The 26231-nt window shown below is 38.3% G+C and overlaps 1 long non-coding RNA gene across 1 annotated transcript in view; it reads right to left on the bottom strand.

Annotated features, from left to right (window-relative positions):
• LOC145511090 (uncharacterized) overlaps positions 1 to 26231 on the bottom strand; it is a 704343-nt gene that overhangs the window by 493181 nt on the left and 184931 nt on the right. The window contains exon 4 of the long non-coding RNA XR_014057492.1: positions 5483 to 5634. This is a non-coding gene — a long non-coding RNA (uncharacterized LOC145511090). The remainder of the gene's footprint in view (positions 1 to 5482; positions 5635 to 26231) is intronic.

The following is a 26231-nucleotide window of genomic DNA, read 5'->3' as shown; positions in this document are numbered from 1 at the left end:
CCCAAAAAGACCTTCAAATAATCAAGCTCCAGCCTTCAAACTTTCTAGCTTAGGCCATAGACACTGTGGACCAGAGAAAAGCCCACAAAACTGTGAATATAATAAATGATGTTGTGTGCTATTAAGTTTCAGGATGTTTTATTATACAACTACAGTAACTGAAAAACCCACATACAAAAAATACAGACTGAACTTGTAGAAAATGTTCCATTTAATGAATCTGACTCTTCCCTCCATCTTTATCATCTTTTAGGAATGGCAGAACACTTCTATATCATATTAGATTCTTTTAATGAAATAAGAGAATATCATGTCCCACCAAACACACAAACGATATGATGGCTATTAAATACTCTGAACTGTCAGAAAGATCAAATGAAGTGTAAAATTTTCCCAATTAAGTTGTAAAGATCCGTCCTTTGCCCACTTTTCCTAGGACAATTTCATCTCCACTCCTACAAACACATACACATTATTTCTAATATGGCCAAGGGATAAAACCAATAACAAGCGAGATATGCCTCTCTTATTCTTCACCTCTCATCGCCAACATTCCAGCACCTTGTCCCTGACAGTCAAAGCCCAAGCAAGACAAATTACTAACTTGAGGGGATTGTCAGAGGAAATTGATAACCTTCATTGGAAAATATCCTCACAGAAAGAAAGAACAGTTTTAAATGAAGGATTTGCTCAGTACTTAACTTTCAATAAAAAAAAAAAAAGAAGATTGACATCTAATCAAATTTGTATATTTTTGCTATCTGTACATACTTGCCACTGTTACCATAGTTACAAAAATATTTTTAGGACCTATAAAGCACAAAAACCTCTTAAAAAGAACTCAAGGATATGAGAAAATAAATTTCTCTTTCAGAAAGAGAAATTAAGAAAACAATCCAATACTATAGCATCAAAAAGAGTAAAATATGTAGGAATACATTTAACCAAGAAAGTGAAAGATCTATACACTGAAAAGTGAAAGACACTGATGAAACAAATTGAAGAAGACACAAATAAATGGAAAGACATTCCATGCTCATGGATTAAAAGAACCAATATTGTTAAAATGTCCATATTATCCAAGGTGCCCTACATATTCAAAGAAAGCCCTATCAAAATTATAATGACATTTTTCACCGAAATAGACAAAACAATCCTAAAATCTGTAAGAAATCAAAAGGACCCTAAGAGTCAAAGCAATCTTGAGACAGGAAAAAAAAAAACAACAAGAAACAAAACTGGAGACATCACACTGCTTGACTTCAAACTATATTACAAAACTACTATAATCAAAACTATGGTACTGGCATAAAAACAGACATGTAAACCAAAGGAACAGAATACAGAACCCAGAAACAAACCCACACATTTATGGTCACTTAATTTATGACAAAGAAGCCGAACATATACAATAGGAAGAAGACAGTCTCTTAAATACACGACGATGGGAAAACTGGGTTACCGCATACAAACGAATGAAACTGAACCCCTATCTTTACACTATGCGTAAAAATCAACTCCAAGGAGATTAAAGATCTGAACGTAAGACAGGAGACCATAGAACTCCTAGAAGAAAGCATATGGGTCAGCTACGTGGACACTGGTCTGGGCAAGATTTTCTTTTTTTGACACTAAAAACAAAGGAAACAAAAGCAAAAATAAAAAAGTTGGACTAAATCAAACTAAAAAGCTCTGCTCAGCAAAGGAAGGCATTAACAAAATGAAAAGGCAACCTATGAAATGGTAGAATTATTTGCAAACCATGTATCTGGTAAGGGGTTAATACACAAAGCACGGAAGTAACTCACTCAACCCAACAGCAGAAGAAGCAAATAAACCAAATTATTAACAACAAGTGGACAAAGAAACTGAATAAACATTTTTCCAAAGAAGACATACAAATGACAATAGGTACATGAAAGGGAGCTCAACATCAGTTATCATCCCGGAAACACAAGTTAAAACCACAATGAGATATAACCTGATACCTGTTGGGATAGCTGGTATAAAAAAAGATGAGAGATAATGTTGGCAAGCATGTAGAGAAAAGGGAACTCTGGTACACAGCCAATAGGAATGGAAACTATTAGTACAATCACTATGGAAAATAGTAAGTAGCTTCCTCAAAAAATTAAAAATAGAACTACAAGATCCAGCAATACCACTTCTGGGTATATACCCAAAGGAAATGAAAAAATTATCTTGCAGAGATATCTGTATTCCCATGCTCACTGCAGCCTTCCTCAAATAGCCAAGGTATGGACACCGACTAAATTTTTGTCAACAGATGAATGGATCAAGAAAAGGTTTTTACACACACACACACACACACACACACACACACACACAAGAATATTATCCAACGTTTAAAAAAGGAAATCCTACCATTTATGACATTACAGATAAAAACAGAGGGCATTATGCTAGGTGAAATAAGCGAGACCAAGACAACTACTGCATGATATCACTTGTATGTAGAATCTTAAAAAACAGCAAAGTCAAACTCCTAGAAAGAAAGTAAAAGAGTAATTGCCAGGGGCTGGGGAAGAGAGGCAATGGGAGAAGATTTCTAGAAGGGTCCTGCTACAGGGGAACAAACCTTCAGTTAAGAGATGACAGGGTCAGGGGTTGAGGACGGGGAAACAGGGGGCTGTTGCTTGAGAGGTACAAGCTTTCAATTGTAACAAAAGATGCAAGGATCTCATGTAAGGCATGATGACTGTGGTTGGCAGTTCTGCATTACGCATCTGGAATTTCATAACAGAACTTAAAATTTCTCACACATACACACAAAAGGGTAAATACGTCAGGTGGCAGATGCGTTAACTAAATCAACGGTAGGGATCTTCACAAAGAGGAAAAGTACATCAAACTGTGCTGCCTGCTCAGTCACTCGGTTATGACTGACCCCAAAGCTATGGGCTGTAGCCCGCCAGGCTCCTCTGTCCATGGCATTTTCTAGGCAAGAACACTGGGGTGGGTTGCCATTTCCTACTCCAGGGGATCCCCCTGACCTAGGGACCAGACTCCCATCCCCTGCATCACCTGCACTGGCAGGCAGATTCTTTACCATGCGCCACCTGGGAAGCCACTGTCAATATTAGGTATCTTCAAATCTTGTCAGTTATACCGCAGTGAAGTTAGAAAAGATTTTTTTTTTAATGAAAAACAACAGGCTTTTTTTTTTATAGTTATTCCAGTATTTATAGAGCAGCTAGAATGTGCAATGGGAAGTTGTAGGCATTTGGGGATAAGAAGAACCCATTCAGGAATGTACAGTACAGGAGATAAGGCCCGTCTGTAAATAAGGTAGAAAGTGAAGAAACAAAGAAAAACGGATACTGGTTTTCAAATCTATGCGAAATTGCTTCCACATGTAGAAGAACGGTGCCATGAAAGACCATAAGTGAAACAGTTCCTTTGATACTCAAATGGGGAGGGACACGCATAAACCTCAGAATTTGGAAAACGTCACTGGAGTCAAGAGAGAGGGGAAACAGGATCAGAAAGGTAAGTGAGGACCATATTAAGGTGGGAGATTGGAGTCCTTGAATTATAGGAAACTTTAAATCGATTATTTAAGTAATAGGGAATGAATGAATTTTTTTTTTGGAGTAAGGGAATGACATGAGGTTTCCCTGGTGGTCCAGTGGTTAAGACTCTGTGCCTCCATCTCAGGGGTCACACGTTCGATCCCTGGCTGGGGAACTAAAATCCTGCATGCCTTGTGGTACAGCCAAAAAAAAATGGAGGGGGATGACATAATATATTCTGTCCTTCAGGAAAAATGATGCTTTTACTTTTACATGGCACTTTATCCTTAAAAAGTACCACATATACACACCTCAGTGTATTTTACCTCCTGTCCCCATCACAAAACTCTCTGAGACATGTAGAGGAAAGATTATTAGCAAAGTAATTCACCATAATCACAATGTTATTTGCAAAAACCAGACTCAGTGCCAAGTCTTTACCAAAATGCAGCAGGCTTTCTACTGAAATGCACAGTGAGCCGGGTGGTGCTATTTGAGAACAGAGATGAAGAGACAAGTCAGGGAGGTTCTAAATGAATCCCAGAGGAAAACAGTGAGAGTGGAAACAAGATGAGACACGTCTGAGGAAACAAAATTATCCAGGTGGAGGATGTTAAACCATATTTCTCACTGAAGAAGTAGAGATTATAAAACCTTTGGATGTTGTTCCACATGTATTGCCCTCAGTAAATCATCCCATAATTTTCATATTATTTCATATATATATATATATATATATTTCATATATATTCATATATTCAAATGAATATACCAGATTACCAAGAACTTCTAGAGAATAAATGCCCAAGACTTCCACAGAGAAGACTCACTGGCAATATAATTTTCCAGTTTATAAAAGGAGAATTTATGGACCTTTTAGTAACCAAATTACCAGCAGATAAAATTAAGTGAAAAATGCAAACATTCCTTCTAAAACAACATAAAATCTTAACTTTTCCTTATTTCATAAAGTTTATTTTTACACTGGATAACGAAAATGTCAAGATCTAACTCTTACAGTGGAATCTAACTCTTCAAAGCCCAGTATTACAAAGAAGTTCAAAAATATTCAAAATACCCTAGTAGTAAACATTTCCCTTGTATTCACCTCAGTCTCCATCAAGAAAATGACTACCAAATAAAAGGATAAAGTACTCTTTCCTTCTCCTAAATCTTAAAACAAGTCATAAAAGTTCCATCAGTCCATTAGACTGATATATACGACTTAATTTTAAAAATCCAGAAGTGCATGCTAAGCTAAGCCTCAAGCATTTGAAATTGCCAAAAATCATTATTAACAAATGAACATGGTAAACTACAGTTAGTCTTGAAGATTTTTGCAAATTCACAAAATGCTTCCACATCATGGCAGTGGATCCCAGTGCTCCAAGGAAACAAGAAAGTTTTGTCTTATTTCTGTTTCCCCATGAATTATTCTCCTTTCTTCCCTAGTAACTGGTCCTGTGCCTCATTACAAAGGGAAAAGTACAGTAATTTATAAACATAAAATCACACCAAAGAGAAACAGTGTCAAACGAATATACCAGATCACCAAGAACTTCTAGAGAATAAATGCCCAAGACTTCCATAGGGAAGACTCCCTGGCAAAGTTTCAAGACCTACATGAGCAGGAAATGAACTGTATCAATTAAAATGTTGCTACATCACAGAATCACCTTCTCTCCCTTCTTAACAATTCTGCCAAAGCTACGCTCGTAGGCAAGGGTCAGGAGGTACATTTCATAGTTGACAATCAAACAAAAACAGCTGCATGCGTCTGGCAGGATGAAGATTCTGTGAGCATCTACCAAACAGACAACCTAGAAGCAGGGTTTGTGAAGCAAGGACAGAACTCTAGATGTTCATGAGAATATACTCTATCAGAGTCTAGGGAGAAAGGGAAAAGACTGTTTACTCCCAGGAAAAAGCGTGTCCGCGCGTGTACTCACGTGAGCTTCATCCTGTGACACGTGGGGCTCTCAGTGCATTCACCGTCACTCCTCCCCAGATGTTACTTTACAAGTAGGAAATATCTAATACTGCAGATGCTGAGTGGGCCCTCCTGCCTGTAACAGGACCACCAACCGTACAGAAGGAAGTGCTGCAAATAACAAGGGAGAGAAGTGCCATCAGCTTTCCTTCCCATATTGTAATAGTTGCATAGTCACTTCATCATTCAGATATCATTTTTTTTAATCTCATTGAACACTGCTGAAAATACTCTTCTGTCTACAGAAAAGTATGCTGATTGCAACTCAATTGGCTTAATCTTTTTAGTGTTTTGATCTTAAGGGTCTTTATTCATCTCAGCCTTTCCCATCAGGAAAAATAGTCTTGTATGATCGCCTTTCATCGACTAATTTGCTTGACTTGAAAGTCACTCAATCTCTGTGAAAGTTCTATTTTCAAGATGTTAAGGGGATTATAAAATCTATGATACAAATTGCTGAAAAAATGCTTTAAAAATCCATTTTTAATACTGTGGGTCATACACCTTTTATTTTTTTATCCCCATTAACTTTCAATATATTCATCACATTCTTCCCCAAGTACATATTAAATTTAAATCTAAGGCTCCATGTGCTCAGACTCAAAAAAAGAATTGCCACTTTCCTCCTGAATCTCCTGTGCAGGATGTTGGCTGTTTTCACTTGTAATTTGGTCTTGATATACTATCTTGACACACTAATAATAAATATGATCTCTTCAAAAAGAAAGGAATTTGCAGGGCAACATGCCAACAACTTTGGATAGCAAGGCACCAGTAATGCTTACATCCCATGCAGTTCTCCCCTGTTGGCGGGACACAGACATCTGTCCATACTGATGCTGTATCACATCCCCGAGTGTTCTGAAGGAGTGTTTCCACATAACCATGAGTGGGAGAGCTTCAGTCCCAGATTTCCTAACCAAGCCCATCTCCTCTCTCCCTTCACCTATTTTCATAGGTAGAAGATGGACGGTAGCAGGCCACAGAAGCAATTCCTAATTATGAATATCAAACAGTAGGAAGAAAAAGGCCAGAAGGTGTAGGTAAGTCACATCTTATGGCTTCCAGCTGAAAATACTACAGGGAATTTTTATAGGTTGTCGAGTAAAATCTCAGCCCCCTCTAACGGCTCAGAAACCTTGAGGGGTCTGACTCCAACGCCCCTCTTCAACATCAGCTTTACCTACAGAGGAGTCCGCCCTCATCCACGGAGGGTATACTCTATCCCCAGGGGATGCTGAAATGGTAAAAAGTAATGAACACGACATATATATATATATATATATATATATATATATATATATGTATGTATGCACATGAAAGTGAAAGTTGCTCAGTCATGTCAGACTCTTTGAGACCCCATGGACTATACAGTCCATGGAATTCTCCAGGCCAGAATACTGGAGTGGGTAGCCTTTCCCTTCTCCAGGGGATCTTTCCAACCCATCTCGTGCACTGGCGGGCAGATTCTTCACCACTAGCACCACCTGAGAAGCTATATTATGCCAGCACTGAGCTCAAATGTCTACTGCTAAGAGCAGCCTTTCCCAAACACCTCATCCAAAGCAAAAACCACCCACCCTGATGGGCTACAGTTCCTCTCAGTGTCATCACTGCTCCCTTTTTATCTCACTCTTACGCTTCTTTCTTCTTTTTGTCATTCGGCTGCAAGCTCCATGAGGACAGAGATCTTGCTTCCTTTTCAATCCCTAGCTCTTGACACAGAATCTGAACATATATTGTGTATTTGTCTAAATACATGTTTAATTAATTAGTTATTGTGACCAGGAGATTGGATCTTATTATTTGAAATGAGATTTGAGATCCAATCTCATTATTTGGAAAGTCATTTAATTTCTCAGAGTTTCAGTTACCTTATTTATAACTGAAAACAGTCTTTCCAGTTTTTCCGTGGTATGAAATGCAAACGGCATAATCTACATGAAAGTGATACAGAAACTGTAAATATAACCCAAATATTAGTTGCTATTTAAAAGAAGTAACTAAACGGGAGAACAAGTCTAATTGTCTAAGAGCCAAAAATTTAAACGTTACTCCCTTGAAGTCCTTATTTTAGGACTCTGGATAAACACTTACTTCCCTGAGTATCCCATTCTTTACTGCAAAATGATGGTTATAAGCCTATCCCTTCTCTATCTTCCTGACCCAAGAATCGAACCAGGGTTTCCTGCATTGCAGGTGGATTCTTTACCAACTGAGCTATCAGGGAAGCCCTTATAAGAATTACATAACTCATCTAGACAACTGTAAAACTCATGTGTGAATACAGACAAAAATCTACCTCTAAAGGAGCAGAAACAGGCCAAGACAGCCTTAACTTTCTCCTCAGCTTGAACAGTTAGGGGTCTTCCTGACTATGTGTCCGATCTTTCTTTTCTTAAGAGTGTTTACTTCAGAAAAGTTTCAGTAGTAAGCTTTTCTCCACCCCTTTGGAAACTAAATCTTCTCTTGTGCTGAAACCCAAGAAAGTCTTCCTCTAGGCCCTGGGACACATCCTTTCAAGATGTGATCATCAAGAAAGATAGTGCCCCATCTCCAAGTCTCTGTGAGAAGGCAGAAGCTGAACTCTGATACGCAATAATTAGCACGGATGGTCTCGTCACATTTACCAATGTCCTCCAGGGCTTTTCCATTAATTCACCCCAATCCTTAAAAGCTTTCCCACCTTTTGTTTTAGCAGAATTGAATTCAGTCTCTCCCCTACTGCAATAAGCACAATCACAATAGCCTTGAATAAAATCTCCCGTGCCAGTTTAACCTGTCCGGTGCAATTTTTCTTCAACAAATTATAGGAGTGAAGATACTGACAGCTTTGAGCTGAGCTCACTGAACTCCACCAAGATGATCTGGATCAGATTAACAATCCCTGAAAACCTCTCTCAAACTTTTCTAGCCTTTTTTTGGGGGGTAGGGTGCAGGAGACTATATTTTAGAGCAGGCTTAAGTGAAGTGAAAGTCACTCAGTCATCTCCAGCTGTTTGTGACCCCATGGACTATACAGTCCATGGAATTCTCCAGGCCAGAATAGTGGAGTGGGTAGCCTTTCCCTTCTCCCGGGGATCTTCCTAACCCAGGGATCGAACTCAGGTCTCCCACACTGTGGGCAGATTCTTTACCAGCTGAGCCACAAGGGAAGCCCAAGAATACTGGAGTGGGTAGCCTGTCCCTTCCCCAGCGGATCTTCCCAACCCAGGAATCGAACCGGGGTCTCCCGCGTTGCAGGCAGATTCTTTATCAGCTGAGCTATCAGGGAAGCCTTAGAGCAGGCTTAGGTCCACAGCAAAAATGAAGTGAAGGGCAATTTCCTAATTTTCCATATACTCTCTGCCCCTACACATGCATGGCCTCCCCTATTATCAACATCCCCCAGCAGAGAGGTTTATTTGTTACAACTGATGAACTTAAACTGACACATAATAACTCAAAATCCATAGTTTACTTGAGGGTTTACTCTTGGTATTGTTACTTTTATGAGTTTGGAGAAATGTATAATGACATATACCCGTTATTACACTATCATGCATACACAGTATTTTCAGTGCCTTAAAATTTTTCTGTGTTCAGCCTAGTCAGCCTCCTATCCTCCATGCCACCCCACGCACAAACCTCTGGCAATCTGGGTTTTACTGTCTCCATAGATTTGCCTTTTCTGGAATGTCATATAATTGGAATTATGCAGTATAGAGGCTTTTCAGATTGGTTTCTTTCACTTAGTAATATTCATTTAAGATTTTTCCATGTCTTTTCACAGTCTGATAGCTCACCTCGTTTTAGTGATGAATAATTTGCCATTGTCTGAATGGATCCTAGTTTGTTTATCCATTCACTTTCTGAAAGACTCATGGTGCTTGCATGTTTTGGCAATTATAGATAAAACTGCCAGAAATATCTGTGTGCACATTTTAGTGGAAATACAAGTTTTCAACTCTTTGGGGGAAATGCCAAAGCGTGCAATTGCTGAATCACACGGTAAGTGTATGATTAGTTTTCTAAGCTGCCAAACTATCTTCAAAATGGTTGTGCCATTTTGCATTCTCAGACAGTTGCTGTTGTCCTGTATCTTCTCCAGCATTTGGTGTCATCAGTGGTCTGAATTTTGGGCCTTGTAATAGGTGTGTAGTGGCATCTCATTGCTGTTTTACTTTACATTTTCTGATGATATATGATATGTGGCATCATTTCATATGCTTATTTGCCAACCATCCTTCTCTCTTTACATTCTGATTTCTTGTCTTTTTTGTTAACTATTTGAAAAAAGCATTATCGTCAAGTTTCTCCCTATAATTTGTGTTCCTATGTAACTAATTTGATGACAGTGATTGCTTATCTAATTTGGACGACCTTTATAACACTTGGTACTGTTGTGAACTCAATCCCTGTTTCTGTGAGATGAGCAGGATAAGTAAATCCCTTTCAGACTCTGTTATTTGCTGAATCTAAAATGCTTTTCACCAAAGAGGAAATTTAAAAAAAAATACCTAGAAAAGTGAAAATGAAAATATGACAATCCCAAACCTATGGGATGCAGCTAAAGTAGTTATAAGAGGGAATTTTATAGCAATACAAACTTACCTCAGGAAACAAGAAAAATCTCAAACAACCTAACTTTATTCCTAAAGCAATTAGAGAAAAAAGAACAACCAAAAGCCAAAGTTAGTAAAATAAAAAAAATTCATGAAGATTGGAGCTGAAAAAAAATGAAATAGAAATGAATAAAAACAATAAAAAAGATCAACAGAAGTAAAAGCTGGCCCTTAGAAAAGATAAGCAAAATTAATAAACCTTTAAACAGACTCATCAAGAAAAAAGGAGAGGGCTCAGGTGAATAAAATCAGAAATTAAGGCGAAGGTACAGCTGACAGACGGAGAAACACAAGGGATCATAAGAGCCTCCTGCAGGCAACTGTGTAGCAATAACATGGACAGCCCAGGATCAACAGACCAGTATTTAGGAAGGCATACTCTCCCAAGACTGAACCAGAGAGAAATAAAAGATATGAACAGAACAATCACAACTAATGTCATTGAAACAGTAATGTAAAAACTCCCAATAAACAAAAGTCCAGGACAAGAGGGCTTCGCAGGTGAATTCTACAGAACCCTTAGAGAAGAGTTACTGTCTATCTTTCTGAACTACTCCAAAAAATTGCAAAGGAAGGAACACTTACAAACTCATTCTATCTGACCACAATTATCCTGATACCAAATTCAGGCAAAGACAGCACAAAACAAGAAAATTATACGCCAGTATCACTGATAACACAAGCAAAACACTAGTACCAAATGCAACAATGCATTAAAAGAATCATACACCATGATCAAGTGGGGATTTATCCCAGAGATTCATCACGAGGTCCTTTAGTTCCTCTTCACTTTCTGCCATTAGAGTGGTAGTATCTGCATATCTGGGGCTTCCCTGGTGGCTCAGTCAGTAAAAAATCCCAAAAATGTGGGAGACCTGGGTTCAATCCCTGGGTTGGGAAGATCCCCTGGAAGAGGAAATGGCAACCCACTCCAGTATTCTTGCCTGGAGAATCCCCACGGTCAGAGGAACTTGGAAGGCTGCAGTCGATGGGGTAGCAAAGAGTCAGACACAACTGAGCTACTAAGCACACATCTGTATATCTGAGATCATTGATATTTCTCCTGGCAATCTTGAATTCAGCTCGTAATTCATCCAGCCCAGTATTTCACATGATGTACCCTGCATATAAGTTAAATAAATGGGGTGCCAATATACAGGCTTGTCATACTCCTTTCCCAATTTTGAGCCAGTCTGTTGTTCCATGTCCAGTTCTAACTGTTGCTTCTTGACCTGCATACAGATTTCTCAGGAGGCAGGTCAGGTGGTCAGATATTCCTATCTCTTTCAGAATTTTCCACAGTTTGTTTTGATCCACACAGTCAAAGGCGTTGGCGTAGTCAATAAAGCAGAAGTAGATGTTTTTCTAGAACTCTCTTGCTTTTTTGATGATCCAGCAGATGTTGGCAATTTGATCTCTGGTTCCTCTGCCTTTTCTAAATCCAGCTTGTACATATGGAACTTCTTGGTTCTGTTGAAGCCTAGTGTGAAGAATTTGAGCATTACTTTGCTAGCATGTGAAATGAGTACAATTGTGCAGTAGTTTGAAAATTCTTTGGCATTGCCCTTCTTTAGGACTGAAATGAAAACTGACCTTTTTCCAGTTATGTGGCCACTGCTGAGTTCCCCAAATTTGCTGGCACATTGACTGTAGCACTTTAAAGCATCGTCCTTCAGGATTTTAAATGCCTCTGTAGGAATTCCATCACCTCCACTAGCTTTATTCATGGTAATGCTTCCAAAGGCCCACTTGACTTCATATGCCAGGATGTTTGGCTCTAGGTGAGTGACCACACCATCATGGTTATCTGGGTCATTAAGAGCTTTTTCATACAGTTCTTCTGTGTATTCTCGCCACCTCTTCTTAGTATCTTCTCCTTCTGTTAGGTCCCTACCATTTCTTTCCTTTATTGAGCCCATCTTTGTATGAAATGTTCCCTTGGTATCTCTAATTTTCTTGAAGAGATCTCTCTTTTTTTCCATTCTATTGTTTCCGTCTATATCTTTGCACTGTTCACTAAAAAATGCTTTCTCATGTCTCCTTGCTATTCTCTGGAACTCTGCATTCAGCTGGGCATATCTTTCCCTCTCTCCTTTGGCTTTTGCTTCTTTTTCTCTCAGTAAGGTGTCCTCAGATAACCACTTCGCCTTCTTGCATTTCTTTTTCTTTCAGAGGTTTTTGGTCACCGCCTCCTGTAGAACATTAAAACCTTCATCCATAGTTCTTCAGTCACTCTATCGGATCTAATCCCTTGAATCCATCTATGTGTCCCTTCCACTGTATAATCATAAGGGATTTGACTTAGGTCATATCTGAATGTCTTACAGGTTTTCTCTACTTTCTTCAATTTAAGTCTGAATTTTGCAATAAGGAGCTCATGATCTGAGCTACAGTCAGCTCCTAGTCTTGCTTTTTGCTGACTGTATAGAGCTGCTCCATCTTTGACTGCAGTGAATATCATCCGTCTGATTTTGGTGTTGAATTCGGCAGTGAATGGCACACGGTGAAACCCAGTTGAGACACCCAGTGTCAAAATCATACCAACAGCTATTTAGCAGGAGATCATGACACAGCTTTAAATTCCAGAGATTGATTTTAGCTTTGCTCCTCTTTTTAGAAGTTATCAGTCCTATGAAAATAGTACATTAGTGAGTACATTCCTAGGTACATTTATTTATCTCATAACTTTCCCCATGGTTGTCCCTAGTTCCCGAACTTTCATGCTCAGAATATCCCTAAATTTAGAACTGTTAAAGCATATGCTTTCAGGAGATACATTTGGAATTTCCAGACATAGAGATACTCATTAAAATTAAATGAGAGGTGAGTATCACAGTAAATCTGATTTATATTTGACTCAGTGACTGATTTTCATCTCATCAATTGCTTCATCTCTGTGTGGTCCTCTCTCAGGTGGATCACTGTTAAATGTCGTGGTCGCTTTATGTCAAAAGAAGGTAGAAATTTGATATTGTCAATCTGTAGACATAAATTCAAATTTAGTAAGAATTTGCTTGAGAACCCATGATTAAATCGTCTTTGATTTTCAGAGAACTAATAAGTACTGATGGAACACGATGAAAGCCCTCCATGTTTCATGTGGTTTTCCATTTTGCTAACATTTGATGGTGGCTGTCTTGGCAGCAGAAGAGTTTAGCAAAAACAGTTATTTTTTCAGAAATAAAAATATAGGTTTAAGCTTTTTTAAAACCAACATAATATAAGAATTTAAAAGATACAAAGATTTTCAAAAGAAGCAAACACTGGACACTGAAACATAGTCAAAAATAACATTTAAAGAGTCTCAAAATAACTTGGTTCCTTTTTTTCTGAATAATTGTTTTAGATTACAAGGATATTTTCCAAAATACCCTAGTGATTACCTCTGCTTTTTCATTAGGCTTCAGAAAACAGGCAAAGAAGTCTAGCATTTACTGAACATATGCATTATCTCATTTATTCCTCACAACAAGCTCCACAAGGGAAGGGTTGTTATCTGCAGTTTATAAATAAGAAAACTGAAGACTGGAGTGCCTAAATGGAATTTATCCAAGGACATATAATATAAAGTTAGAGCTGGATTAGAAATTAGTTCTGTTTAAATCAAATCCTATACTCTTATCCCCATACTACACTATCTCTGGCATTAAAGGAATGTTCAGGAGAAGAGAAGCAACGTTAAAAAGAGAAAACAGCCAATTCTGATGATACATGTGCTCTGTCTTTCAGTCCTCCCAAATAAAGAGGCCTGAAGTAAAGCACAGGTCTGATTTAGAGTCTTTGTTGTAGTGTTTCACTAGACAGGGGACCTATGGTTTCACATGGTTTCTCAGAAAAAAAGATTTGAGAACTTGATAATGGAAGTAATTTTGCTGTAAAATATTTTGCAATAGATTAAAGAGATAATAGTGAGAAATCAAACATCTCCATGTAAACATAATGGATACCACATATTCCTATTTTTTTTTTTTTTCTTAGAGATTTGCAAAGCTGTAACTAGAACTCAAAGCCAGAGATAATTCTTCAGTTACAGGTGTCACACAAATTTCTTTCTGGCCACATTCATGAAATGTAATTTTCACTTTATCCATACCCCTAGGAGGAGAGACCTTCTGTATCAACGTGGTTGCTTTTCTTAAAGCAATGTTCTAAGTTTATTTTTCTCAAGATCAATGATCTTAAAGAGAAATTCTGCCTAAAATTAGTGAAAACTGGGATGAGAGGTTATGATCTTAGGGTTCTTTCTGTATTTCCGGACTCATAGCCTACAACTCTATCACATGGACTCTGGTCCAGCAAAGAGGTTAATAGCTATCCTCTAAACACAACCCATCCTTGAATTTGTTCATGCTGTTCTCCCTGACTGAAATGTTCATTTCTAACTCCAAAACCATCAACAGCGGTTAAGGAATTTCAAGATTATAATCTATGTCCAACTCTTTGTGACCCCATGAACTGCAGCACACCAGGCCTCTCTGTCCCTCACAATCTCTTGAAGTTTGCCCAAGTTCACGTCCATTGTATCAGTGATACCATCCAACAATCTCATTCTCTGGTACCCTCCTCTTCTGCCCTCAATCTTTCCCAGCATCAGGGACTTTCCCAGTGAATCAGCTATTAGCATCAGATGACCAAAATAGTGGAGTTTCAGCTTCAGCATCAGTCCTTCCAATGAGTATTCAGGGATGATTTCCCTTAAGATGGACTGGTTTGATCTCCTTGCAGTCCAAGGGACTCTCAGGAGTCTTCTCCAACACCACAGTTCAAAAGCATCAATTCTTTGGCGTTCTGCCTTCTTTACGGTCCACAACTGTACGTAACCACTGGGAAGACCACAGCCTTGACTATACGGACGTCTGTCAGCAGAGTAATATCTCTGCTTTTCAGCACACTGTCTAGGTTTGTCATAGCTTTCCTGCCAAGAAGCAAACATCTTCTGATTTCATGGCTGCAGTCACCATCCTCAGTGGTTTTAGAGCTCAAGAGGAGGAAATCTGTCACTACTTCCACCTTTTCTCCCTCTATGTGCCATGAATAGTGGGCCTGGATGTCATGATCTTAGATTTTTTAATATTTAGTTTTAAGCTGGCTCTTTCACTCTCCTCCTTCACCCTCATCAAGAGGCTCTTATCAACCTGGAGGGGTGGGATGGGGAGGGAGAGGGAGGGAGGTTCACAAGGGAGGGGCTGTGTGTATCCCTATGGCTGAGTCATGTTGAGGTTTGACAGAAAACAACAAAATTCTGTAAAGCAATTATCCTTCAGTAAAAAATAAATAAACATAACTAGATAACTAAAAAAAAAGAGGCTTTTTAGTTCCTCTTTGCTTTCTGCCATTAGAGTGGTGTCATCTGCATATCTGAGGTTGTTGATGTTTTCCTGCTATCTTGATTCCAGCTTCCAGCTCATCCAGCCCAGCATTTCTCATGATGATCTCAGCACACAGATTAAACAAGCAGGGTGACAGCAGACAGCCCTGACATACTCCTTTCTCAATCTTGAAGTAATCTTCTATCACTTGCACTTAACAGAAAATCCACCTAACAGTGAGCCAAACAATAAAGACCTGAAATATTCAAAATTCTATACATGCAGAGGAATTCAGTTTCACATTTTGGTTAATTTTCTGACATAAAATTTTCAAGGAGCTAGTGTTTTGCTTCTTTCAGTCACATCATCACCGATGGGGTTCATTATGTAGCGTAATAGTCAAGAACACAGCTACTAGGATTAGGCTGAGTTCAAAACCTACTTCTGTTTTATGACCCTCAGAATGTACATAATTTCTCTGAGCTTTAGTTTTTTCATCTATAACATGTAGGTAAAAATAGTATATAGGATTTAATGACTTAATATGTACAAAGTCACACTGTATGACTTTGCAAGCTATCTTACAAAGCTATCTTTCTGTCTCTCTTCCCCCTCTCCCTTCCTCCTCCTTCCTTTTCCTTCCTCTCTTTTAATACGGAAGGAAAGAACTCCTAGAAGTCACTCAGCAGTTCACTGGCCAGGACTGTATCACATGTCTATGCCTAGCTGCAAGGAAAGTTGGGGAAGTGGGCTCCTGATCTGGGAGTCAGGTTTCTGCTTCTGACGCCCAGAAGTGGGGAAGTGCTAGATTGAGGAGAGGAGTAACTATACCTCAAAAGCTGGCTCCCAAAATCATCCTCTGTATCTATCAAAAAATCACTAGCTCTTCAAGGGTCCATGTCAAACACTCCTTCTTCCATGAGGTCCTTCCTGACTTCCAAACCAGGAATTATTTTTTCCTTTTTCAGAATACTCTATAAAACTGCAGAAACTGACAAAATAGATCATGTGTGATACATTCAAAATGTTTAAAAAAAGAGAATTTATGGGTGAATGGGGCTATAAACATAACCTTGGCCAACTAGCCTTGTGATGATCAAATTACTTCTACAACAAAAAAAATAATTAAAATAATAAAAAAAGTTACCATCTGAGTGTTTATCTTGTGTCAGATGTGATAATAGGTGTTGCATCTAAGTATTTTATTAACTCTGTATAACAGTCCTACATTACTGACAATGCAGTTCACCTTGATTCAGAACATATTCCTCACAAACCTCTTTTCCTTCAACCCCTTAATAAATGTAGCTATTCTACTATTCATTTAATTCTCACAATAAAAACAAATCTATAAGTACAAACATATAAGTAAAAAGACTTAATATGGAGAAAATACTTGAATCAAGCAGCAACTTTAATAATTCTCTAACTTTTCATTTTTCACTAGGGATTAATAGTCATCCTAAATCAAATCCCTTATGATTATACAGTGGAAGTGAGAAATAGATTTAAGGGACTAGATATGATAGACAGAGTGCCTGATGAACTATGGACAGAGGTTTGTGACATTGTACAGGAGACAGGGATCAAGACCATCCCCAAGATAAAGAAATGCTAAAAAGCAAAATGGCTGTCTGATGAGGCCTTACAAATAGCTGGGAAAAGAAGAGAAGCCAAAAGCAAAGGAGAAAAGCAAAGCTATACCCATTTGAATGCCGAGTTCCAAAGAATAGCAAGGAGAGATAATAAAGCCTTCTTCAACGAACAATGCAAAGAAATAGAGGAAAACTATAGAATGGGAAAAAACTAGAGATCTCTTCAAGAAAATTAGAGATACCAAGGGAACATTTCATGCAAAGATGGGCTTGATAAAGGACAGAAATGGTAGGGACCTAACAGAAGCAGAAGATATTAAGAAGAGGTGGCAAGAATACACAGAAGAACTGTACAAAAAAGATCTTCACGACCCAGATAATCACGATGGTGTGATCACTCACCTAGAGCCAGACATCCTGGAATGTGAAGTCAAGTGGGCCTTCGAAAGCATCACTACGAACAAAGGTAGTGGAGGGGATGGAATTCCAGTTGAGCTATTTCAAATCCTCAAAGATGATGCTGTAAAAGTGCCGCACTCGATATGCCAGCAAATTTGGAAAATTCAGCAGTGGCCACACGACTGGAAAAGATCAGTTTCCGTTCCAGTCCCAAAGAAAGGCAATGCCAAAGAATGCTCAAACTACCTCACAATTGCACTCATCTCACATGCTAGTAAAGTAATGCTCAAAATTCTCCAAGCCAGGCTTCAGCAATACGTGCACTGTGAACTTCCAGATGTTCAAGCTGGTTTTAGAAAAGGCTGAGCACTGAAGAACTGATGCTTTTGAACTGTGGTGTTGCAGAAGACTCGAGAGTCCCTTGGACTGCAAGGAGATCCAACCAGTTTATCCTAAAGGAGAACAGTCCTGGGTGTTCACTGGAAGGACTGATGTTGGAGCTGAAATTCCAATACTTTGGCCACCTGATGAGAAGAGCTGACTCATTTGAAAAGACCATGATGCTGGAAAGATTGAAGGCAGAAGGAGAAGGGGACAACAGAGGATGAGATGGTTGGATGGCATCACCGACTCGATGGACATGTGCTTGGGTGGACTCCAGGGGTTGGTGATGGACAGGGAGGCCTGGTGTGCTGTGGTTCATGGGGTCGCAAAGAATCGGACACGACTGAGCAACTGAACTGAACTGAACTGATAGTCATTTAAAAAGAAAATAAATGATTGAGTGCCCAAACATTTGCTTACAGACCTTCTTTTAATTCATTTACTCCAGTTTAATGACTGTCAAGTTTTAGCATATAAGAGGTATCTTACAGCCATATAACATATATGTATATATACATGCAAAATTGTGGGTGTAGTATTTCATAAGCGATGGGATATTTTCAGGCATAATGTTGATTATATATAGGGTTATCATACTACCTTTTACTTTAGAAAGTAACTCGGTGTAACATCTGGATCCACTGTATTATTACCATTTTACAGATCAGAAAATGGTCTCAAAGAGGATAAATTATCTGCCCAAGGACATATAGCTAGCAATTAGTTAAAGTGGGGAACTGAAACCCCTGTTGGTCTGACCTAAAAGTCAAAGTGGTGAAAAACTACACTGCCTGCTTTTGCACCTCCCACCTATGGTGTTACTTCCTTCAGTGCAGAAATGATCTCTCTGTGTTGCCTGAGCAATTTCTTAGCCCAGTGTTTTATGAATAGGTAAAGATCAATGCATACTTGTTGCAGTGAGAACTCTGACATTCATAAAAAACTCTCAGAATCATTTTCTTTATTTTCTGATTCTCAAGGGCCCTAAGTCGCAGAGGAGAAATAGGAGCCAAGTTAACTATAGTTAGCGACAAGAGACCTCCATACACCCTAATTCTGTCAGGACAAATAACAGAGGTATTACTTGTGCCTTTGTAAATGGGCATTTTCTCATAAAATTAAAACCTAACTTGTGAACTAGTCTTATCCTCTTTGGCATTGTACATAATGTTTAACACTTAGTCTACAAAGTTGAGTACAGAAAATGAATCTTATTTGCTCTGAATCAACTTAAAGCCAATTACAAGCCTTCATCTTTCTAGGCAGTTGATAAATCTAATCTTAGTTATTTCCAAGGCTCTATCCATAACCTTAAGAAGGGTTGTGACAAGACTTGTGGAGCCCCAAAGACAAGCTGTGTTACTCTGATCATTTTTATTTGTCTCCACTTATTACTGCTGAGGGCTTCCTTTGTGGCTCAGCTGGTCAAGAATCACCTGCAATGCGGAAGACCTGGGTTCGATCCCTGTGGTGTTGGAGAAGATCTTGAGAGTCCCTTGAACAGCAAGGAGATCCAACCAGTCCATCCTAAAGGAAATTACTCCTGAATATTCATTGGAAGGACCGATGCTGAAGATGAAACTCCAATACTTTGGTCACCTGATGCAAAGAACTGACTCATTTGAAAAGACCCTGATGCTGGGAAAGATTGAAGGTGGGAGAAGAAGGGGACGACAGAGGATGAGATGGTTGGATGGCATCACCGACATGAGTTGGGGTAAACTCTGGGAGTTGGTGATGGATAGGGAGGACTGGTGTGCTGCAGCCCATGGGGTCACAAAGAGTTGGAGACGACTGACCAACTGAACTAAACTGATTACTGCTGAGGTTCTTATGCATGGCATACGTGTTCTCTTCAAGGTTGTGTTATGTAGAATTCAACTTGTCTAAGTATGATGCTTACTTTTATGTGTCAACTTGGCTAGGCCAAAGTACACAGCTGCTGCTGCTGCTGCTGCCAAGTCGCTTCAGTCGTGTCTGACTCTGTGCGACCCCATAGACAGCAGCCCACCAGGCTCCCCCGTTCCTAGGATTCTTCAGGTAAAAATCCTGGAGTGGGGTGCCATTGCCTTCTCCGAAAGAACACAGATATTTGGTCAAATACATCTGGATGTTTCTGTGAAGGTACTTTTCTAAAGGAGATAAGCATTTAAATCAGCATTATAATGTGGGTGGGCTTCGTCCAATCAGTTGAAGGCCACAAAACAAAGACTGACCTTTCCTGAGTAAGATGGAATGTGGCTTGCCATTTACCTTTAGACTTAAGCTACAACAACAACTCTTCCCTGAGTTTACAGCCTGAAGCCCGCTTACCCTGCAGGGTTGAACCTGCCAGCCTCCACAATTCTGTAAACCACTTTCTTAAAATAAATCAATCTCTTTCTCTCCATGTCTCTCTATGTATGAAGATGACTATGAATATAAATATGAATACGAATATATATCCTATTGACTCTGTTTCTCTAGAGAACCCTGACTGGTAAGTATACTACACACTACACACCACACTACTCTGGAAGCAAACCTTGATATTTGATGCTAGCGTGAACCTTTCTCTCCTTTTGATTTCCCAGGATATGCAGACCTCAACAGATGAAATGACTATGAGCTAAGACTCCATGACTTAAGTTCCTATTTCCATGGAGAATTTCTGAAATAAGCCACCACTTCCAACACTTGCTTTCAATATTCTATCCTTCCCTTTATTCACTTAACATGCACTTTTAATTAATTCAGTTTGAAGAAGTGTGGGTAGACATCACCATCTCTGCTCAAATTATTACAAGAGTGACTTTGCTAATTTCTTGGCTTTAAATTGTCCATTTCTCCATAAAGCAGTCGACGAGATGTTTTAAAAACGTAAATGAGTTCATGTTGTTCCTCTGCTTAAAGTCTTCCAATGGGTCATCTGCATTTGTGGTAAAATCTAAACTCACTGTCATCAGGGCCTGTGAGGCCCGATTTGACTAGCCCTCTGCAACCTCTTTAATCTCATCTTACACGCCAGCCACACCTGCCACATTCCTGTGGTTCAATCAAGGTAAACTTTATAAGTAAACAGAACTGTGGCCTTCAGTAATTGCTAGAAAAAAGGCTTGAGATGCTCTTCCCCAGGACTTTCTCCTACCTTCCCATAGGGGTGGCACAGTGAAGCAGTCCTTCCACAGACAGAATATCTGTCTGACTAGTCTGAGTCCAACCACCCATACTATCCCTCCCTAACTTCTCACACTGGTTTGTTTTCTTCACAACTTTTATTATTTGAAATTATCTTGTTTATTTGTTTCCCTGTACATTGACTCTTTCTTCCCCTAGAATTTAATAAGAGTATTAAAATTGTCCACCTTATTGATCCTGATTTTCTAGGGCCTGGCATAATAGTCGTTTAATAAGTATTTGTTGGAAGAAAAAGAATCTTAAACAAGGTACTGTCCATTATTTACGGACACAGAAATTCATTTCCTATAATTTTTTAAATGTTTTGAGATAACTGTAGATTTACTGAAGTTGTAAGGAATTAAGAGGTCCCGTACACCCTTTACCCTATATCCCTAATAGTTGCATGTTATGAAACTCCAGGATAATACAACATCCAGGATATTGATATTAACACAGTCAAGATGCAGAGCATTTCTGTCACCACAAAGAACCCTCCTGCTGTCCTTTTACAGACACACTCACTTTTCACACACACTCCCATTCTCAACTCAAAGCAACCACTAATTTATTTTCCATTTCTATTATCTTACCGTTTCACAAATGTTATACAAATGGAATCATACAACTTTTGGCATTAGCTCTTTTTATTCAGCCCAATTTTCTAGATATTCATCCAAATTTTGCATGAATCGCATTTGTTCCTTTTTATTGCTCAGTGGTATTCCACGATATGGAATGTAGCTAATAATAATTGTTAAGACAAAGTGAAAAAAAAAATACTAAATACCGAGGAAGCTGAAATGTATCAGGGAAAAGAAGAGTTTCAAGAATCCAAGATAAAACCCGACAGAGGAGGAATTCAGACAGAGTCCAACAATGGAAAAGTCACACAGCTGCAAAACATTTTCACTGGAGGCTGGGCAGGGGGTGGGGCGGGGGAAGGCAATGTTGAACTCACGTGGCAAATGAATGCACGGACACAGCCTATTGTTCAGCTGAGCCAGCCTCAAATTCCGTGTAAAGCGCAGAATGAGCACACATAATTTTATTCTAACGCTTTCTTCCTTGAATTGCTATTAAATTTTAAATAAACTGAGACATGAGCATTTACTAAAGTCATTACGACTCCATTACCCACGGCATCCAAATCTGTACCCATCATGCCAGACACTCTTAGCACTGAAATCTGTTCAAAGCCTCTCTTCTGACTTTTTATTTATTTACTTTGCAAATCTTCAGTAAGAAACATCCCGTGTCATCTGAAAGAACACATATTGCAAAAAACTAATTTCCTGCCTTACTGAAAGTAGGTGATGTGTGACTTCCCATTGAGTACAACTGCCAACAAGGCACAGGTGTGCACCGCATGAGGAGGTGAAAATGTGATCACAGGAAGAGAAATGCTGCGATTCTGTCCCTATATCCGTAAAGTGATCAACCCCAAGCGGGCTCCTCCTATTCCTTCTCATAATACACACCGAGTCTGGGAAGCAAGAAAACCAGACACTTCGCCGAATCCAGATTCACAACTAGTATAACTGGATTTAGAACGAAGAAGAAAAGTTTTTATCCCCCCTTCACTGATTCTCTGGTTTACTACAGAAAACTGCCCTGGAAATCTCTTGTGTTTTAGTTTTTTCATGCTACACTTGTTTAATTGGTAAAATCAACATCAAATGAGTTTTCCTTATCCTTCAATTTAACTAAATCAACCATTTAACACTTCATTCTCTAAAACGCAGTTCAGAAAAAGTATAACTTCCCATTGATTTTAGTGACAAAAAGTTGTTTTAACTGGAAATGCTTAAAAATCTGATTCATTAAAGAGGAAACTGAACTTATCTAAACTAAATAAGGCAAGACATCAAACAGAATACTATTCATTCAACAGCCTCTTATTTCAATTCAGATGGGTAAAAATAACTTACATACAGGGTAATCCAACAAAGGATTATTTGCCTTAGCATGTTTAGGAAAAACCCTAAATATCCATTAATAGGGGACTAATTAAATAAACTGTGGCACATTTAAACATTGCATCCATAGGAAAAAGATAACCAAGATCTTTTCGTAGTAAAATGAAATAATGATCTCTGATACAAATGACTCTAATATTCTCATAATGCCCTGTTTTAAAAAGATAAACAAGGAAGTGTGTGTACTTATGTGCTTGTCTATATATGCATAAAATGTTTCTGTATGGATATGAACAAAGGGATAATTCTGATTGCCTGTATGGAGAAAAATCAGATGGCTGAGAAACACTGGTTTAAAGACAACTTTCACTGCTTTTATTTTATTGTTTTTGAATGTTTGAGCCATGTAAATGATTCCCTATTCAAACTATATTAAATTTTAAATTTTAAAATTTTAGAAATAGTTATTGAGTTTCTGGTATAAAACATGATAAAGTCAATCAATAACTATACTGTACTCCATACATAGATTATCACTAATTTTGGACTGAATGCATAATGCATCATACTTACATAAAACCAATTAAAATCTCATGAGATAAACATGATCAGGTTGAGGTAACCCAGATGAGCCCCTAACACAGAAATCTAGTCAATAGAATTGATTTCACTTGTGGGAAAAATGGCAGATAAAGTTGTTATGATGTGGGAGATGTGATATATATATATGGCCAAATTTACCTCTTTTACCATTAAATCACATTTTCTGAAATTCTCCCTATTGGTAAGACACAGGAAGAACGCTACAAATTTACAATATGTTGGCTAGTTTACACATTAGCATAAATCAGGTCACATAATTTAACACAATCTACTATAGCTAGGGTTCAAGTAGCCAAAGGAAGATAACACAGCAAAGTCTTACTATTGCAGAAAGGAAAATTTTGGAACCATCTAGAATCTTTCCCAGATTTACTGAATGTAAGAGATGAACACCCCTAGTACCTAGTTACTAAATTGTTAAACATTCAAAAGGAATGATTTAAATAGAAGATAGACATCTTAGAGAAAACTTGGTTTAATTTTATATTCTGAAAAGACTAGCTCTCAGCAATGGAAATAGAAGCTTTATTAAATAAAAGCAAGTATCCATTTACAGTAAGGCACTAAAAAATTAAAAGTAATCTCTGACGATAAGTCTCTGATTGAATACTTGTTGTCCTTATCATTAAAAATCACAATATCCTAAAAGTGATTTACTTCTTAGAAAACATTCCTTAAATTGGTACCAAAAGAAGCCAAAAGAAAAAATAATCAATATTGGCAAGAGTAATTGAAATCTACCATACAGCAAATAAAATGATAAATACAGAGTATTTCATATAAACTACAAATTTTTATATTTAAATCATTCTTGGGTATGCCCCCTTTCAAATGTTTTCATTTCCATTAGAGCTTGTTGGTATAGGAAGCAGATCCCCAAATACTTTAAACTGAGATTTTACAGTTACTCTTAAGCAGATACATTAAGTCTGAAGGAAGGATGCCAGTTTCAGATGGCAATATTTTTTTAAGTACCGAGTAAGAAAGTAATAAAAAAGAGTTTGCTTTAGGCAAAATCATTCCAAACATTTGGCCCCAAAAAAAGGCAACTGCAGCTGCAACTAAAATTTTAATGCTGGAAATATTTTTTTAATTTAATCTGGTCATTAGGTATTTTGAAAATGCATCTTCTTTCTAATGGAAAAAAAAAAAAAAATGGCCCAGAGAGAAAAATTAGGTCATGGGATCAATAATAAACACAAATCTGTCCATATGAATATGAAAAAAGTTTAGAAATATAAGCATTATGGTCAAAGTTACAAAAGTTCAGTAATTAGAAACACTGTTTCTAAATTATCCAAGGTTATTTTAGGGTCCCAAAAGTACAGGGCTTTATCTCTTATACTCAAGTAGTTATTATTAAAGTCAACCAAGTAAATTTTTCTCAAGAAACATAGTATTAAATATAGTGTTGAAGACTGAAATAAAGCTAGGCTAATCCTATCCATACTTTCTGGTGCACAAAACTTTTCATTTCTGGAGTGATCAAATGAAAAGCAAAAGAAAAAATGAAAAATATTAATTATTTTTATAAAAAGACAAAGCAACATTGATCCATTATAAAAGAAATCTACAATTTCTTTATATTTTAATTTTGTTTAAAAAAAAAGAGTAAGGGAAATATCATAGCACATTCCAATTCTGATAACATTTTATTTGTGTATCATGAAATTTAATCAAAAATTAATTTAAATTGGCCTCCAAAAAATATTATAAAATATAATAAAATACATTTTGAGGACTACTAAAAAAAGAAATAATAATAAAAATAAGAGGCTGCAGTGCCATCTGCTCCTGGGTGTAATCCAACATCAGTCCTAGCCTTCCCCAGACCCCCTTCCCAGCCACTCCAGCAGGGCCTTTGCCTCGACCCCTGGATGCACGTTGACCGACACCCGACAGCCAGTGAAGGTTTCAACACTCAGTGAGGACCAGCAGTGGGACAGCCAGGGCAGCAGGTGTGTCATCCAGCTAGCTGAGTGGCTGAAGGGCATGCCCCTGCTAGTTAGGACCTGACAAAATGTGGTGAAATGGACAAGGGAATGGCAAACAGCTTCAGTAGGCTTGCCTTGAGAATATCATTAACTGTATGAAAAGGTAAAAAGATACGACAGTGAAAGGTGAACCCCTGAGGTCAGTAGGTGCCCAATATTCTACTGGAGTAGAGCCGAGAGATTGCTACAGAAAGAATGAAGAGGCTGAGCCAAAGCGGAAACAACGCCCAGTTGTGGATGTGACTGGTGGTGAAAGTAAAATCTGATGCTGTAAAGAACAATATTGCACAGAAACCTGGATTGTTAGGTCCATGAATCAGGTAAATTGGAAATGGTTAAACAGGAGATGGCAAGAGTGAACATCGACATTTTAGGAATCAGCGAACCAAAATGGAGTGGAATGGGTGGATTTAACTCAGGTAACCATCACATCTACTACGGTGGGCAAGAATCCCTTAGAAGTTATGGAGTAGCCATCAGAGTCAACAAGTGTCTGAAATAGAGTACTTGGTTACAATCTCAAAAATGACAGAATGATCTCGGTTCGTTTCCAGGGCAAACCATTCAACATCACAGTAATCCAAGTCTATGCCGCAACCAGTAATGCTGAAGAAGCTGAAGTTGAATGGTTCTACGATGACCTACAAGACCTCCTAGAACTAACACCAAAAAAAGATGTCTTTTTCATCAATGGGGACTGGAATGCAAGAGGAGGAAGTCAAGAGATACCTGGAGTAACAGGCAA

This window comes from Giraffa tippelskirchi, chromosome 6 (genome assembly GCF_054371585.1).
Source record: "Giraffa tippelskirchi isolate mGirTip1 chromosome 6, T2T-mGirTip1v1.2.pri, whole genome shotgun sequence".
NCBI lineage: Eukaryota > Metazoa > Chordata > Mammalia > Artiodactyla > Giraffidae > Giraffa > Giraffa tippelskirchi.
This window is presented reverse-complemented; position numbering and strand designations above follow the sequence as displayed.